We start from the raw sequence: 17,924 nt of genomic DNA on the forward strand, positions 1-17,924 counted from the left end.
AAGCCCCCTGGTCAGTGAGGACGAGACATTTTGGTGACCAAAGCTGAGTTGGAGTACAGAATGAGATAACTAGAGGGAAGAATCTTTCATCTAACATCAGTTTAGTGGCCCGCACGTTTATACAGCCCGCGCACATCATAATACTAAACCGCGCGGTGTATCCCTCCAGACACTGTTAGGGTTCCGAAAAAGTTTTGTATCTGCTAGTAATGCGATTCATGAGTCCTCGTGCAAACCAGAGAGTGCCCGTGACCAAAGGTGGCATTTGTACAAACCTGTAAGGCTGATAGGGCATGCATATACGTCAAAGAGTTAGACAGTGGGAGAACTCTACTCAGACGAAGGTCCATAAATTCTGCAAGGGCTGCACCTATAGTCCGAGAATGATTTCGGTCAATAACGCAAAAGGATATTTTGGTTTTAACAGAGATGTCGATGGCGTGATTTTACATTTTTATTGCCTCAGCGCCAGGTAGTCTAATAAGAAGCACGTTAGTATTGTGCGCATTTTTCAAAATAGCAAAACAAGCTACATAAGTCATGTAGAGACCATCGCCAGAGCGGTGGGATGGGCATTACAAGCAGGAGCGGGCTACGGGACAAATGCCTACTGAATTAGTTTTATGTTGAAAGCCCTTGCTCTAAAAATGGCCGCGGCCGTGCAACATACATGTGTCAAACAGTCCTCCTCAAGTTACTTCGCGCCGCAGCCTGTTAAACAAGGTAAACGCGGCTTGTACTTAAGCGTCAAGGGGTTGAAGATAATTCAGCTGAGTTACCCATCTATGTCCCTGCATGCGTGGACGGTGCGCCCATTGCTCAGAGCAAACGTTTTGATCTAGCGGCAGCCCTCCGAGTACGCAGCAGCAGGCATTCTGTCTCGCGTGGCTTTTCACATGTTTTTCTTTTGACGACTCATTGAAATGTTAATGTTAGTGTAGTGACCTTGTTTGTGTGTGATGCGCTTTGGGTACTGCGGTGTATAGCGCTGAAAAAAAAAAGACCGATGGCAATGTGTCATGGTAGCTTCTATGTACTTGAAGTGTCGTGAAGCAGTGAAAAAACAACACATAACGTGTACAAGGCGTTATATGGCTGTGTGTCCCCATTCTAGTCCGCCGTTCCTCCAAGGTTGTGCTTCAGTTTAAGAAATATGCATTGCCTCTTGTCAATTATTTATTTTAGATCTTTTAACAAAGAACACATTAATATCTAGAAGACTATAAAAGCAGTTCAGACAATGTACGCCTGAGTTTTAAGAAATGATTGGCAAGAGCCCTCTACAGGATCTATTAATTACACCTTGACAACATGTGTAGTAAAATAAACTTCAAAATTTATACTCGTTACGTTAGTGTAGTATTGGGTTTTCCTTATCTTTAAAAATATTACTTGGCACCCTCAGGCCTACAAAATTCTGTTTTTATCAGAGCGTTGAAAGCTTGGCGACATAGCGGTCCTGCTGCAGGCACGACTAGCAGAAAGTATGGCAAATGCACTTGTCAGGTACTCATCTGCTTATTGTTTGCTTGCATTCTTGCAATTTGTTGTCTAATTTGTTGCTTTCTCCACAGCCCTTATGAAACCATATGTCAAAATAAACGCCTGGCAGTTACAAATCAGCCTCAGTATGCTTTTCTTCTGCGTGACAAATGGATTTTGAAGAAAAATGATAATTAACAAGGTACTGTCAGGAACCATGCAGGGGGCTTGCTGATTGGGTAGACATCCTGGCTCCCGAAATTTACGGGCAGCCTCAGTGTAGCTTGTCAACGTATTTTGGGGTTCTAAAAATTTATTCTGCTACATGCACCATCAACGACCACGCCAGTCACTGACGCATGCAACCTTTTCTGACCCAGGTCGTAACGAAGCATGCGAAGGAAATTTTCTACACACACCTGAAACGGTATACAGGCGCACATGTGCAAAATAATAAGTAGCGTTTTCAGAATGGGGCAGCTCAGTACTGCCACTTTATGTGCTCGAAGAAGTACGACATCCACGCACCTGGTAGAATGTCGCCCCATGAAGCTAAGAACGCCCATGGAGGGGGATGTGCAGTGCCGCCAACTTCCCATCTCAGTGAAAGCAAGAAACTCTGTGGTACGACACGTTCCTGAATTAAAGGGAGGCTGAGGACAAATTAAAATTGGCACGTATAGATAGACTGCCGCATTATAATCACAAAGAAGCTGCTTCTACGTAAATTATTTGCTCCTCTTGTGGGCTGGAAAAGTAGAAAAGAAATAAACACAGTTGTAGCTACTCCTGGCTCATCTAGCCAGTAAATTGTGATGCGTCGCCACAGTTGATTTAGGTCAGATTCAAGAGCGAGTTTGAATGGAGGGATGGGAATAAGTCACAATGTAGTTTTTTTTAGCAATAGGCGAGCATTTTTTCCACCAAAGATCAACACGGCCCGAAAGAGCCATAGAGTCAATTTTTACTGCGAACTAAAATTTGATGGAGTTGCTCTCGGTGCCCGTGGAGCCTTTTGTGGCTAAAAGAACTCAATACCGAGAAATGGTTCACATTCCAGTTTTAGTCGGAGCTTTTTCCTGCCTAATATGGACAAGCGCTGTCTCACGAGGCCAACTGTTTGCCTCTCGATATATATGCACATCTCTTGTTGTTGTTTTTTCGCTTTCTACAGGTAGATTAAAGGGACTTTCGAAGCACAAAAGTATACTTTCCTAACCGTAAAAAAAAAAAAAAAAAGCTATTTATGACCGAGTAATCTGGCCCGAAAATAAGAGGAATAGGCGATAATTGAAGAAAGGCAGACTTTAACTTCCTTTCTTACGTAAAATTACGTAAACATTTGTGTGATCGATCGCAGAAGAGAGGAAAGAAAACATTTTTGAAAGCGAAATTAACAAAGAGAGGATGAACCATTCACTCAAATTACCAGCGTTTCGACAGGTGGACTTGCTCAATCCGGACATATCTGCGGTCACCATTGGCAACGGCTGCGTTAACCCCTGACGCCAAGGAGAAAAAAAAAACGATTTGGGGTGAGGGTAAGTATAATAGTAAAAAGATTGTTTTTTTTATATATATTTCAGTATTGCAGGCCATGTAACTGGCTTCCCTTTTCCTCAGGGAGGAATGAGGTGGAGGTAAAACACTTAAAATTATTATAAAGTGCGCCCCGAAAGGGGAGAAAATAGTGTTGTCAATTCCTTTCTCTGCAAGGGACCTTGATTTCCGGGACTCCGTCGGCCACCTCAATCCGATGGGCATGCTCGATCAGCCGGCGCTGGTCGGTCGGTGTAGTGCCCGACAGGACAGCCTCTCAAGAGGAAAAGATGGTTTTCATTTTGGGCGGAACAGCGTGAGCGGACGAAAAGCCGATTAAAAGAGCCCACTTTTCTCTACCGTTCGTGCATGAGTGCTGCCTCACACAAACCGAACTAATACTAACTGTGCCAATTGCCATCTTCTCTAAGGAGTAGATGCAGCGGAATACGCCTTGTTAGACTCAGGGCGGTGCTGAATAAGCCTGATTGAGCGCACATCATGTAAATAAAACTAGCATTCATGACTCTCCCTACAGATTCGCCTGGGGTTCATTCCTTTCTCGAGAAATACGAGGCCCTATCTCGAAGGCAAATCTGTATAACAATAAAAAGTTCTCTCTCTCTCTCTCTGTCTCTCTCCACGCAGGTTAGTTTGACTTTTTTCAAAGCATTTTTACGAAATGCGTGTGTCATGCATGGGCGCTCTTATATGACTAGGAGTCATTGTACAATCCTATACTGAAGCCGACATGCGCTGAAGTTGGATAAAAAGAAGATTTCATAGCCGTTTCGCGGCTCGGCAAACGTCGCGCATTCATATCGACAGTATTTATCGGGCGATTTGCTTATCGCAGGTTTAATAAAAAAGCTAAAACTGACAGAGCGCAGGATTGCCTTTAACCTACCGAGAGCTTCGGCTGCCCAAGAATACCTAGCTTGTCATATGCAAGGGCTTGCTATGGGTATACGCAAAAAGGTTCATGAATGCAGTGGCCACATTTCATAATTCCCTGTTTTGTTGTTGTTGTTTCTTGGTTAGCGAGGAACAAAGATTCCTCCCTCACACATGCATGGGGGCAGCCTCAGTTCCACATGCATGTTTCCACACTTGCTTAAAGTGTTAAGTGGGCTCAAGGCGTCATTATTGCCGGCGGATAGCTTGCGTTCGGGTGTAACAATGAAATTGCCACGGATGTAGTACACATATCTCTCTTCGCCAGGCGTATCCTGTCGCCACCCGTGTTTTCTTCAGACGACTAGCCTTCATAAAATGAGCGACGTAGAAGTATGAGGCGCACGTACTGATTGCCGAGGCTTTTCAGTTGTGATGAGGCTAAAAGCTCCAGCGAACTGCGCATCAAGTTGGTTGGCACGAAGCAGACGCATTTTTGTGGGCGGCCGTACTACTCGCGGTAGTCCAGCTTATTTCGAAGCTCATTATCTTGTGTGCTAGTTGGTACACGGTATTCGCGAATCATAACTGCAGCGAAGAAACAGGGTCACATGTATAGCTCCTTTATGTGACCGTGTTTCTTCGCTGTGTTCAAAATAAAAGCGCATTCGAAAACAGAACACGCTGTGTGTTCAAAAACAGAAGCGAGGTTCTCCCGAAGGTGGCTTGTCGTGAAAAATGCTTCTAGAGTCGCCTTTTAAGGAAAGGAATCAAACCTGTGATCCTGTAGCATAAGATTATATAGGTGTCAGACGCTGTTAACAATGCAACGCGCATATGTACGTTGCGCTTTCTGAGTTACTAATTGTTGGGACTCTACGCTAAATAGGACCAGAAGTGGGCCGAGGAAGGGTAGTCTGTGTTAACGACACATGATCCCCAGCCCTGATTCCCACACTAGTTGCTTGATGCGCGTTTCCAGTGCATTGTTGCCAAGTTTGCAAGCCTACCTATTGACGTAAGCGTGCACCTAAAACCCGTACAATAACCAGTCGATTTACAAAGCAAGGCCGCAGGCGGAATTTCGAAGGAATTGCTGCTGGACCTCATTGCCAGTATATCTTTGCAGATTGACCATGGAAGATGATATGTCAGTTGTGATGAGGGCGTTGTTTACCGCATACCGTTGTCTTGTGACCAAGAGTATATTGGGCAGACAGGCAGATGTGTAAACACTACATTAAAAGAACACAACTACAATGTTAATGAGAGCAAGCAGGGACACCCAAGCCTGCACTGTCGCCAATGCGTGTCCCAGCCTTGTCATCAGGGCCGTCCAAAGCCATGCGTGCAATTGCTTCAACAGAGTCGGGTTATCAGCCGCCACAAAGAAAAACAGGTTAAAGAGATAATCGAGATTATGAATATTGCAGGTGTAGGCAACAGGTGTGTGAGCGTGGCATCACTGGCACTATCAGAAAAAGAGCTCTCCTATCTTTATCGATGGCAACCAGCGACGAGCTGAGTTGTATCAGTGTGTTTGCTTGTCTTCATTTCTTGTTAGCTGTTCCTCTGTCCATTTATACGTGGAAATGGAAAGCAATAAACAGTTGATAGTCAGCGCGCGTCTCTTCTGTGTATTCCTTCTTTGTCCTTCATATTACGCGCTGTTTTACCATCAAGAACCACCAACTCGCTCAACAAGCATCACTTCTTGGAGGATTTGAGTTGATGTGGCCCTAATACCTGCAGTGACTCAAAAGTGGCCTCACTTTCGAGATTTGTATTCCCACCCTGGCTGTCCCGTCTACAAGTTCTGAGATGCTGAAGCCCATATCGACCACCTACTGTAGCAATGTCCAGCGCTGAAGCCGACGCGAATCCGGCACCTGGTCTCTTCCGCCATTCCGTCGTCATATGCCGCTTGGACTCAGGGACCGCATCATCGTTCCCTCCTGGACTTAATTACATCAGCCAAACTTTTTTCATTTTTTTGCCCATACCCTTCATCCTTCGTAACGTTCTTTTTATGCCCCGAGGCAATAAGCATAGCAAAAAGTGCCCATGAAACAAGATCTGTCGTCGCCATCAGAAATCGAACCACTATCCTTCCTAACCCTAGTCGAGCGCGCAAATCACTACCCCACGCCGCCTTTCTTTTTTTTTTTTTTTAGCATGGCATTTAATACACTGAAACAATGTCCTATTTACATGGACTATGTGCAAATGAGTAAGAAAAGAGCATCAAATCAACACGATGCGTAGTGGGATACACCAAGTCAACAAAACTGTAAACAAGAGGCAATGTAGACCACATCACTAAGAGGGAATGCAACTCCGGTTCAAAGTCAGCCTGTGCATACAGTTTCCTTAAATAGACAATCATCGTACAGAAGTGGTCGTTTGTAGAAACAAGAGATTCACAATGCCTGTCCATCATGTACTTTTGCCAGAGGTTGTGTAACCCAATTAGAAAGAACATGTCTAAAGGCTTATCAACAAATGGCAATGCAGTGAGATATCGTAGAGAGTATACGGTGTCAAATCCAGTATTTTTTCGATATCCATTGCAAAATATCCCTGAACAATATTGCATCTTTACAATTGATGAAACAGTGCTCATTGGTTTCCAGGGAACCACAAAGGTGGCAATTTACTGCAGATACAAAGATGTGCTTTTTCCCTTCCGCATCGCAATTCTTATCTAGCGTAAGGATGATAGCAGCGATGACAGGGCTACTGCAGTTAGTGGTAATGATGATAATAGTAGCGATGACAATGACGGTGCATTTAGTTGATGATAATAATGATAGTAGTGATAGTGATGATGATGACAGTACCAATGACAATGAAGATGCAGTTGACGAAAACGGTCCGTAAAGTGGCTTTCACCATTTTCGCTCTTAAGCAGACTTAAGCGCAGTCTGCAACATTTCTTTTTCTCTTTTCAGAGATCTTATTTCTGTAACGAGGCACACTTTTCCTCTGAAATAAAAAAAATATTTTAACCTTGATTTAGCCAGTATTAAGTGGCGTAAGTAACGGAAAGTTTTCGCGTAAGCGGTCTTTTGGCACTGCTCGCTCTGCCTCAAAAGATCCGTCAGCGCATGGCTCTTTTCACCCTTACGAGGTTTGGGCGTACATTTGTTATCCGAGATCTCCGTCGTGGTGGTTCAGTGGCTGTAGTGCTGAACTGCTGGGCTCAAGGATGCGGGATCGAATCCCGGCCGCGGTGGCCGCGTTATGATGAAAGCAAACAACAAGGCGCCCGTACGCTGTGTGATGTCAGTGCACTTTACGAAACCCCAGGTGGTCGAAATTTCCGGAGCCCACTGCTACGGCGCTCGACATACCTTGGGTCGTTTTGGGACATTGAACCCCATAAACCAAATCAAACCAAACGTTTTTTCTGCCCCTTTCAAATGTGTGCTTTGTCACCTCAGATGCCGGTGACATCAAAAAGCGTCCGAACGGCCGCTTTATTATGGTGCCGCTATGGTTTTGGCTACGTGCTATCAGAGACACGGATGCTCCAGGGCAGGAAACGAAATCCCATGACGCTGACACAAGACATCGTACAGCGCCAGTTATGCAGATGTGAATCTTAATAATCCCAGATAGCCGAATTCTTGATCGCTTGTATTGTGATTTAACGTTGAAAGGAGCACCGCATGTACTACGACTTCACACTAAGGGTAGGCGGATGCTCCAAATATAAATGAAGCTCGACAAGGTCAGTTGTTGGGCGAGTTGGTGACGGTGTCGTTATTGTGTTCTCTTGTCCCGTTTATCGCGCTGTAGATATGGAACATGGGGATCAAATATAAAGGAAAAGAAATTTATCTTGGAGTCCTCTAAAAGCAGCCTGCATCCTCAGTACCAAATGCTGTATTACGATTCGCCGAGCAGGCAAACTTGGGAAGTTTGCTGTCGATCGGTCGGGAAGCAACGTTTGCATCTAGCCTGAATGGCCTCCGGCGTTGTTATTGCGTAGTTAAGAATCTATGGCCGGAAGACTCGGTGTTGATTAAGTTTAGTTGAATTTCAGTGCTTCCCTACCCATCTGTCTGCATATCCTATATATTGGGTCAATACAGTTCAATGTTTTCCGCATAGCACTGAAGAGAAGTTTATTGCAGCTCAAAAAAAAAATGAGAATACATGCTCATATACACACTATATATACTATACACACTGTCCAACACTATATCAAACAAGGATGTACAAGCTGCAGGTCCGTCCTGCACAACGACCATTGCACTAATGCCAAGCTAGAAAGCACACAACATGCACGTGTTAAGACTTCAACATCCCTCCCAAAGAAAAGGGGGGGGGGGGAAGGGAGGAGGGGGAGGGGAACGTTTAAAAGAAACACCACACGACAGTTAATAACACTCAATACAGCAGTGCCGGCATGATGAGATCATTCGGACGAACAACAAAGAAACGTGTATGCTATGTGACTGCAAGAGTAACTGATTAAAAAAAAAAAAAAAAAAAGTTGTAGGAGCACTCAACCTCCACCTTCAAAGGTGTTGACGCGACTGCCTTAACGGCTCCTGTTTACCGGCACCCATTGCGGGTCATGCTTGGCGTATATGCACTTTGCTCCTCGCTTGGTCACTAATCCCTTCATTTGTGCTTCCGTTTCCTCACGCGTGCTCATTAGCATACAGTCGTAAGCTGCCACGTTATGTGATAGAACACTCAAAATAGATACGAAGCGCTGCTTTAACTAAGCTGTATGAGCGCGCCTGTATGTCAATCGGAAAATTCCATGGTACAGACGAAAGGCAAAAAGCGAAGCCTACGGGAAGCGCCATAGTTTACGACGCTGATTAGGGGTGGAGGTCACGCCTTATGTAAAATACAGTTCACGAGCTGGCCCATATTTACAACGCGAAAGTAGCAGAAATCTCAAAAAGCCTGGGGCTCCGGACCTACTTCGCTGGACCTCGTGTTCTTGAACACTTCAGTTAGAGAATGGGAAGCGAGTGCCCGCAACCTACGGGCTATGTTATGCGTTGAAAAGAGGATTATCGAAGATCGATACTTCAGCAGTTAATCGGTATGCTGCCACAAAATAGAGACGGATAAACTTCCTACAACCCTGTTATTTTTATTTCCTGCTTTGTCAGGAACAGCAACTCAGTGAAGAGCAACGTACTCTTTTGTAGTAATATACTTCCAGCGTTTTCGCAAAGAGAGACCTGGACCCGCGAAACAGTACTGCACCCTCTATGCGCCATGCAAAGTGAGCCTTCTTCAGCTCATGCACCGGCACTCGTGACAAAGCCGATAATATGACAGCAAACCACCAACCACTCCCGGGAAAAAAAAAAAAAAAAAAAAAAAAAAACAGAACAAGAAAAAAAAAAAAAACAACTTTACAGCGCGAGCAAAGTCAAGCCACTTAACAGCCGCTGCAGCGTTCAAACCAGAAAAGCGAAGGTGCTGGCCCCTTGGATTGTCTTCTGTAGTGTCGGAACGCAGTTACACGAGTGGAATGCGAGATACCACGGTGGTGCCTCGTTTATATTTTTTACCTTGTTCCGAACTCTTTCTCCGGAACCATTCAAGTCAATTATGACGAGCAAAAGTAGCGTGCATGCACCATGTTCTCAGCGAAAAAAGTCCATGGCCTTCTGCGTTGAACCCTTTCGCTCTCATCCTTCCCCAATCCGTTCTTTACCCCCGGAATTTATGAGCCTCAGGCAGCCCGAGGCACTTAATGACCGCTTACCGTCACTCTCAGTGCCACACACGTTGCTCTTTTATTTGAATGCTATCTTCTTTTTTATTTGAAAGGAGATAGAAAAGAACCGTTCGCCAATGAAGGCACTTCGACCAAACAACCTTATGAATCGAAGGGGAGGCGGGAAGTGTGGTCGTTTCGCACTTATATAATGACCGGGCAGCGAAAAGAAACATTTCGCATGCAGGACTTTCGCTGCAGTGAGGTATATGAATCCAATCTTGAGTCCTTTTGACAACTCAGCCGCACGCAAGAGGTTAAGAACCTATAAGTTATTCTGCTGTCACCGTTCTTCCCATTGCTCTGGATCCCCAAATATGAGAAATGAGACATTCGAAATATAATTATCTGAATTTCCTACTTTGGGCAGAGTAAAGAGCTGAAGCCTTTACCTTACTCCCGAAGTAATGAATACGTATATGCGCATACCGCCGCAACATATAGCTCAAGCGCAGACTGATTTCCGTTCCGGCCAATCTTTACCCCTCTCGTTATCCTAGCAGACCAGCCGCAAATTAGTTGAAGTTAGTTTGCAGTCCAAAAAGAAATCTATAGACTTTGAGCGCACGCATGATCCCCTAATGTATAGCAACCTTCCTCTATTCTCCTTTTTTTTTTTTTTTTTTTTTGTGCTGCAGTCTCCCTGGCTGCAGATATCACCTCACTCTTCTTTAAAAGATTGTGATTAAAAAACGAGGGTAGAAAATTGCAGAGTTAAAATGGGCGGTTTAGCGCATTGATAAGCTAAAGATGTTACAATTCTGGTCCAGGCATTTAGCTGCGCATATTTCTGGCAATACTAGTTCTTTCACACAATCCAGGAAGACAGCTTTTGATGGCTTACGTGAGTCGAAATCACATCGCCAACTTATTCACTCTTTCCTGTGCTCCCCTTCTGCCTCATCGTCACCGTGAAGCACGTCCTCCTTCCGCTGTAGTCCACTTTAAGCATCTCTCCCTTTTTTTAGGTCGTAATAAAAGAGTAGTTACTCACTAGCACCAACGCAAGCGCACCAGTAAGGCCAGGATGAAAATCAGGTTGCTGTGTAAGCTGTGCACAGTTCTCGTTTGCAGCCGTACGGCTAAGTTTTCGCGGATTCTGCTCCACCTTAGAGGATTCGTATAAACACCTGACCGAAACTTTACACGTAGACACAGCGCATTTGCCACTGAAATTGTTCGTTTAAACTTATCGGTAGGCTGCGCTGCGCTCAGAGTACCACTCGTATAAAAACTAGCAGACTTTCGTGCACAGAAGCCATGGGATTTAAGTGACGGTGAATCTGACTCATCATCACACAAGGGTTTCATGAAGGGACAGAAAAATAAAGTAGATTTCTTCCGTCTTTTTTTTTCTTTTGATGCTTCTCAGCAAAAAGCCTTACGTTTCAGCGTTCTTCTTTTACCCATGTCCAGCACTGCATACTCAAAGTGTCAGTGAAGCCGAAGCATGCGCGTTAACGACAATTGCGCCCATCTCACAGTGTTCAAAGGTCTCAACTAAATGTACGCACTCTTCTACAAAGTTCTGTATGAAAATTCGTTTCACGGAAATGAATATTACCCAGCTTTCGGGAGGCTTTAAAAAAAAAAAAAAAGGCAATATTTGCTCCAATATACGGGGTCTCCTGATTTAAACATGGCAGCTTTGTTCAAAGCGGCATTGCGTTCTACGCGACCGCTCATCGAAGCAAAGTGATACAAGCACGAACGGACCCGGAGGTGCACGCGCTTCGCATGGCCGACCTCTCAGCTTCAATACGCGGCCGGGTCGGACGCAATGACTCTTCGAAGACAGCTGCCGTGTTCAAACTAAGTAGAGGGCCTTGTACTTGGATCAGTTTGGGAGACAGACGTCAGTAGCCTTAAGGAACTCCGACGGTTGCCGAGAGGCATGTATAAGTACAACGTGGTTGTTACACGAAAGTCCACTGACTTGCGACCTTGTACAATTGAGCAGCTTTAATGCTCGTTCATGAGGTCGTTTCTTTGTCACCGTTACTGAGCAATATCACACAGCCCGCCCGAATTTCTAATGCCCCGCGGCGTCACCGATTTGCTCAGTACCTTCTTCCGTTTACACTGACACTGGAGGTATCCCTGTGTCAAACATTTGACGCCAAAGGGGTTGCTTTTTAGACACATCGTCTAACTCGTGCTGCATCTCCAGTATTGCAGATCTCCTGACGCCAAGATGTCTAGTCTTACCGCCTCCGCCGGGTAGCACTTCCACAAATGCTGCACGAGCCCCACTACAAGACTTAGAAGTTAACGCCGTGGGATCTAAACTTTGGCGGTGTACATATTTCGCCAGCCATGAAGCACCGACCCTCATTAATCACTCTTCTTAATGACTTCAATTAGCATCACAATGCCTACCATCGCAAAAAGTGCTCGTGTTGGCGTTGATGTGTGCTGCCTCCATCTTCCGGGCACCCCCAGGGCTCGGAAGAATTTCTGAGCATCTGCCAACCACCCATATGCCACCCCCCCCTCTTAAAGCCCCCCCCCCCCCCCCCTCCAACCTACACCAAATAGGTGCCAAGCCCTGATTTCACAAATCCACGATGAAAGCAAGTTGAAAGACACACACACACACACACAAAAAAAAAAAAATGGGATGTTGGAGATGCAAACGGCAGGTAACCTAATGCTAACGCATTCTCAGCCGCATGCATTGCACTGAACACCTGGATCTATCTAGAGCGTTAGTTCTTGTTAACGGGCTCGCCAGTTTCGTGTCGTCCTCGTCGGCGTCCGCAACGCACCTGTCTTGGTTGGCAATAACAAAACAGAGAAAGAGAAATTCCCCTGTCTATATTTAGGAGAGAGAGTGTATGGAATAGTGGGGAAGGGCGAGGGAAATAGGATGGGAGATGACGGGTGGGCTAATGGCTTGGGCGTCAACTCCGGTTGCGAGATGTGCTTGGTTCCAAACCAACCGGCGGACAACTATGAGTACTAACGTTTGCCTGCTCGGTGCCCCAGTCTTTTTACGGGTGTGCGCTCGAAAGAGACTGCGCAAACCACTCTGCGCCCTTTCCAAGAGCAAACCTAGTTTCCAACACATCAGCCTGCAAAGGTGGTTCGTGTTGCCTTGCTCACACGGAGGTTAAATTTCAACTTCGTACGGTGGAACCAGCGTGTCTAAACAGACACACATGTTAACCGTCACTGATGCAAGCGATTGTTCGGAAGAAGTTCACTCCACAGTATCACTGCGTGTAGTGCTGGGAAAGCCTTGACTCTCGCCTGGTCATCTAGTTTTGCGAGAGAAAAAAAAAACAAGACAGAACGTATCTGTGAAATATTCTTTGCTGTCACACCACAGCTAGGGCTTTAAACATTCGCTTTACCCGCTCGTAACCGTCATGCGAGTTTATTTGTTTTCAGTTTTTGACATTGGCAGCGCCGTTAAGTGCACCTTGCATTTTCTAGTCGTGCAGCTGAAAAGATGTTCCTGAGACACAAAAAAGTTTAATAAGAATTGCTCTCGACGTGATTACGCAGTTGCATGACTACAACTTTCGCGTACGTTACACCTTCAGCTTCCACGAACGTAAGCACTCTAATTGAAATCTAAAGGTGTTGAGTGCTGAACTTAAAAAGCATCGCACGTGCTGCAACCAAAGTACTTTCAAGCCTGCGCCGAAACCAAAAAAGACTCCAGCGGTGCCCAGAGCAGTCCTTCAGTGATAAATGCTGCAAAGCAGTTCGGCCCCAGCTGTACTACTTTCACGCCTTGTTTTCTGAAGAAAGGGACCTAATATGAAGGTTATCGCGTTAATATAGCAGCGTGGGTGCACATTGTCCCTAGTTGAACAAGTAAAAAAAATAATTCATTTTCAAATCACAGGCTAAACAGTTAGCAGTGTGTTTTCCGGTACAGAACTGCACTGGAGTAAGGCGAAATCCTGAGCGTTGCGGCTGCTGTTGCGGCACTAGACGCTTCGTCATTTTGTATTTTTTTCTAATTTTTGCTTAATGTTTTCTTTAGTCTCTAACTGTAATCTCATTTATTGATATATCTTTTTTATTTTTTTTCCATTTCCCTCAGCGCCCTCCAGCGTCATTACGCTAGACAAGAAGATTTATGGACTAGTTCGCCGAAAGTAGGCGTAAGGTAGTGGTTAGCGCCCTAGGCTGGAAAAGGGAAGATTGAGGTTGCGAGTTCTGGCAAGGACGCGGTTTTTTTTTTTCCTCTCTTTAATGATTGACAGTTCTTGCGGACACGCTCTTCCGACACACTCTGGTGACGCCAATCCTGATACAATCAAGGAAGGCTTTTGCCTTAAAATCATCTTTGAAATAAACACTGACGCATGCACACATGTGCAATAACTCAGGCTATCATCTACCAGATATCGCCGTCAAGTGTTCTGCAGTACAATATGATACACCTCGATAAGTACTATGTGCCACATATAATATGCTAATGTTATAAATGTTATATTCATTGTTTCTCGCATTTATTCTCGTCAACCTACTGTATGCATTCTGTTAGAAGCAATGCCGAAAGTTGGGCGAGTTGGTTAACATTCATGATGGAAAATAGCGCGAAAGTACACGAAAGACGGAAGGAAGAAGCTTACCATATTAAAAAATGTCAAAATTTGTGTGTCAGCGAGCCGTTGGTTAACTTGGTAGATTGCGAATTTGATTTCTTAGCCTCTACTCTACATTGACTTTACTTTCTATACTTAGGTGTATCTTCCCTTTTCTTTCTTCCCACCCCAGCAATGAGTGGCACGTGTTACTGTGTGTTACTGCCTATGTTATGACCTAGCTTCCCATTCAGGAGGCTGCTTCTCTCTCTCTCTCTTCTCTCTCTCCTTTTGTTTTTTTCTGTTATTTTTTTCATGTGACTTGTAATTATTGCGTGCTTCAGTAATAAACCCTGCAGTTGCGAGTTAGCGCTTGTCCGTGTCTTACTTCCTTCCGTCCTTCGTGTACTTTCGCGCTATTTTCCATCATGACTGTTAGAAGCATTCTGTTAGAAGATGGAGGAATCTCTCCTGTACTTTACCGTGCTTTTAAGATATTGTGTTATCCCGACTGTGACCGTAGAAACGAGCATGAGAGAGAGAGAGAGAGTTTCCGCTCACAGCGAAAAGTTCCTGACGGCTGCCTCCTTCGACAGAGTTACCGAGAGTGCTCCTGTTTGCGAAGTAGCCGCTTGCTCTCCATTCAGCACGCAGATACCCTATTACGCTAATTTTAAAGAGTAAGACAAAGCTACTCAAAACTGGAGAACCACTAGGAAACTTGCCAAAACCTCATTCAGAAGCCTTTTCACGCACTACGCATGGTTTATCCGAATTACGCGCGATCCCAACAAGCACTTTGACGCTTATCTCAAAAGGGCCAAAGCATCGCAATGCCCACGAGAGCGCGGCTTGTCGGCACCGGAAAAACGATAGCCAACACTCCCGGCGACGCAAGCAGGAAAAGGCCACTCCGGAAGAAAGATAGCTCCGCAGCTTTACCACGGTGCCTGTCAAGAGTACGCCGCGCGTCGCAGCTCCACTCAACGAAACTGCTTTTCTGGAGCACAAAGCGGCCGCTTTGCACAAGCGGTGCCCAGGGAAGGCTCGTGTGGTTCCGGAGTCCCCTGCTGTCGCCGAGTCTCCAGGCGGCGTTGTCTGCGGCCGAAATGAATGGCCAAGAAAAGCTGACTGCTCTCCGCGTAACGCTACACAAGGATCGTTGCTATATTCCGGCAGTTCATGGACGATTGAGCACGAAGAATAAAGGATTGCTATTTTCGTGCCCAAATGTGTGGAAGCATGTGAACGCTTCAGCTTTGGAGCTTTAAGTTTCGTAGCTACGCGAAACAGGCACACTTCCATGCAGTGACGGTGCAATAGGAAGAAAGCCCTGGCAGCTTTAGAAAAATGGGACCCGAAAGGCTGAACCGTGCCAGAAAAGTGGGCGGATGAAAATCATGGGACATGGATAAGGAAGCGCGCAAGCGAGGAACTAACTTCAAAGAACTGTGGCAATCAGTTGTGTTTTTACTCATAGCGTCACAGCGCGATAGCACTGAATTTTTCGAACTCTCTGAGCGCGTATGTCTTCTAACAAAGAGCTCTACACTTACTCTTTTTCATCGGGCGAGGGAAATGCCGAAACACCTCCTCTCTGGACTGTAGAAAAACAGGTACCGCTGCGCCTTCCACCGTGCTAGCGCCAGGCACAAGATGCAATCCAGCGAGCAATATGGCAGCGCCCAGAGACGAATTGTTGAGAAAGTGTATAAAATGCAAATTTTCCATAGAATTATACATTGCCTACGTTTTTGACGCTAACTATCTCGAGGTATGGGCTCCGAAGTATGCAAATGACCTTGCATACCTGCCGTATATATTGATTGACTCCTGTCTAGACAGGCTTTTGTTGGCGCAGCACTTGATCCTAGTCAGTCTCAGCAAGTTAGCGGTTTTCCTGCTAAATTTAGCGGGTTTTCGCAATGTTTAGCGGGAAAAGATCTTGATTTCCGGGAGGCGGGATCATTAGCGGTGTTTAGGCCCTGTTGGCTTTTCGTTTGGCGGTTGTCGGTGGTTGTAGAATGCTGGTTTAGAATAATCTATGTTCCTTTATATTATAGTCATTTCTTGTTGAAAACGTCGCTATGAGCGCTCACGTCACTAAGATGTCAAGGTGGCGACATCAAATTCGGCCTTTTTCAAGGCGTCTGATGTTGTTGGGCATGCGGTCAGCTGACTGGGGCCTGGCTAGTACGCTCAATAGTTTAGGAACAGAATGACTGACTACAGTATCCTAAGGTTTTACAATGGGTAATGAAATTCCCATATGCCAATGAACGCTCTCTGTGTAGTTAGAGCCGTCAGTGCCACTTTTGTAATTCATGAGTCTTCCGAGAGAAAAATATTGCTGGCATTCAACTGCAATGAAAGCAGTCCACACTTGTCAGCTGGGAAAATCGTGGGAGCGCCGCTGCATTCTAGGATGAAGTGAGCAAGCACAGGAATACTTCTGCTAAAAAAATTTCTTCGAGCTAGCTGAGTTTGCTTCGATACTGCTCTAGTCGAACGCAGGGGTTAATTGGACGCATGTTTAGTCACCTGAACATTTTTAAATATAAGCGCGGAACAAACTGTGAACAGAGATGACGAACTCAATCAAAACTAACTGAGTTCATACATGACTCACTAGAATCCATGGATAATGACCTTCAAATAGATGCTATATTCCTCGATTACTCCAAAGCATTTGATCGCGTTCCCCACAGTCATTTACTTCAGAAACTCTCATCCCTAGAAATTCCCGCCAACCTAATCCGCTGGATTGAAAATTTTCTTTCAGGACGCAAGCAGTTCACTTCCGCAAATGATAGCCACTCACCTCTCACCAATGTAACATCGGGAGTCCCACAAGGCGCCGGACTGTCACCGCTACTATTCCTAATTTACATTAATGATCTCCCTTGTAATATAAAATCAAATTTACGTCTTTTTGCGGATGACTGCGTCATATACAGAGACATTAGGTCGACCAACGACTCATGTTTGCTTCAATCTGATCTTAATACACTCGCCTCTTAGTCTATAATAAATTCCTCCTTCCCTTAAACATTAGCAAGTGCAAATCCATGACTTTCACGAGGAAACGCACTGTGAATCAGCATCAATATAGTATTGGCTCGCTTTTCATTACCCCCGCATTATCCTACAGATATCTTGGCCTCCACCTAGCACCATCACTATCATGGGTAACCCACATTCAAAACATTTGCGCTGAAGCCTCACGCACACTCGGTTATCAGCGATGTAACTTGAAGGCCGCATCCCCGGAAATAAAGCAACTAGCATATAACTTTCATTCGCCCCAAACTAGAATATGCGTTCTCCGTTTGGCACCCATCACAAGCGTATCTCGCCACCGACCTTGAAGCCGTACAGAATTGCGCCATCCGATTTATACATCTTGCTATTCAAAGAAAACCAGTATCATAGCACTGAGACAGTCCATCGCCATTCCATCGCTCATGTCACGCCGTATCATATCTCGCCTATGTCTTCTACATCGCTTCTATTATCATCCCCGTACGAGACATGTAAAGCTATAGCGCCCCCACAGGACATCTAGCCGCCTAAACCATAATCATAGCATTGGACGTATCAACTGTCGCACCTTAGCATTAAATTCTTCATTTTTTCCGGACGCAATAGTACTGTGGAACGCCCTGCCAGACACCATCGTATCATGCACTGATCGCAAATCATTCAGGATA

This window comes from Amblyomma maculatum, chromosome 1, assembly GCF_055883805.1.
Source record: "Amblyomma maculatum isolate TAMU_Amacu chromosome 1, ASM5588380v1, whole genome shotgun sequence".
Lineage (NCBI taxonomy): Eukaryota > Metazoa > Arthropoda > Arachnida > Ixodida > Ixodidae > Amblyomma > Amblyomma maculatum.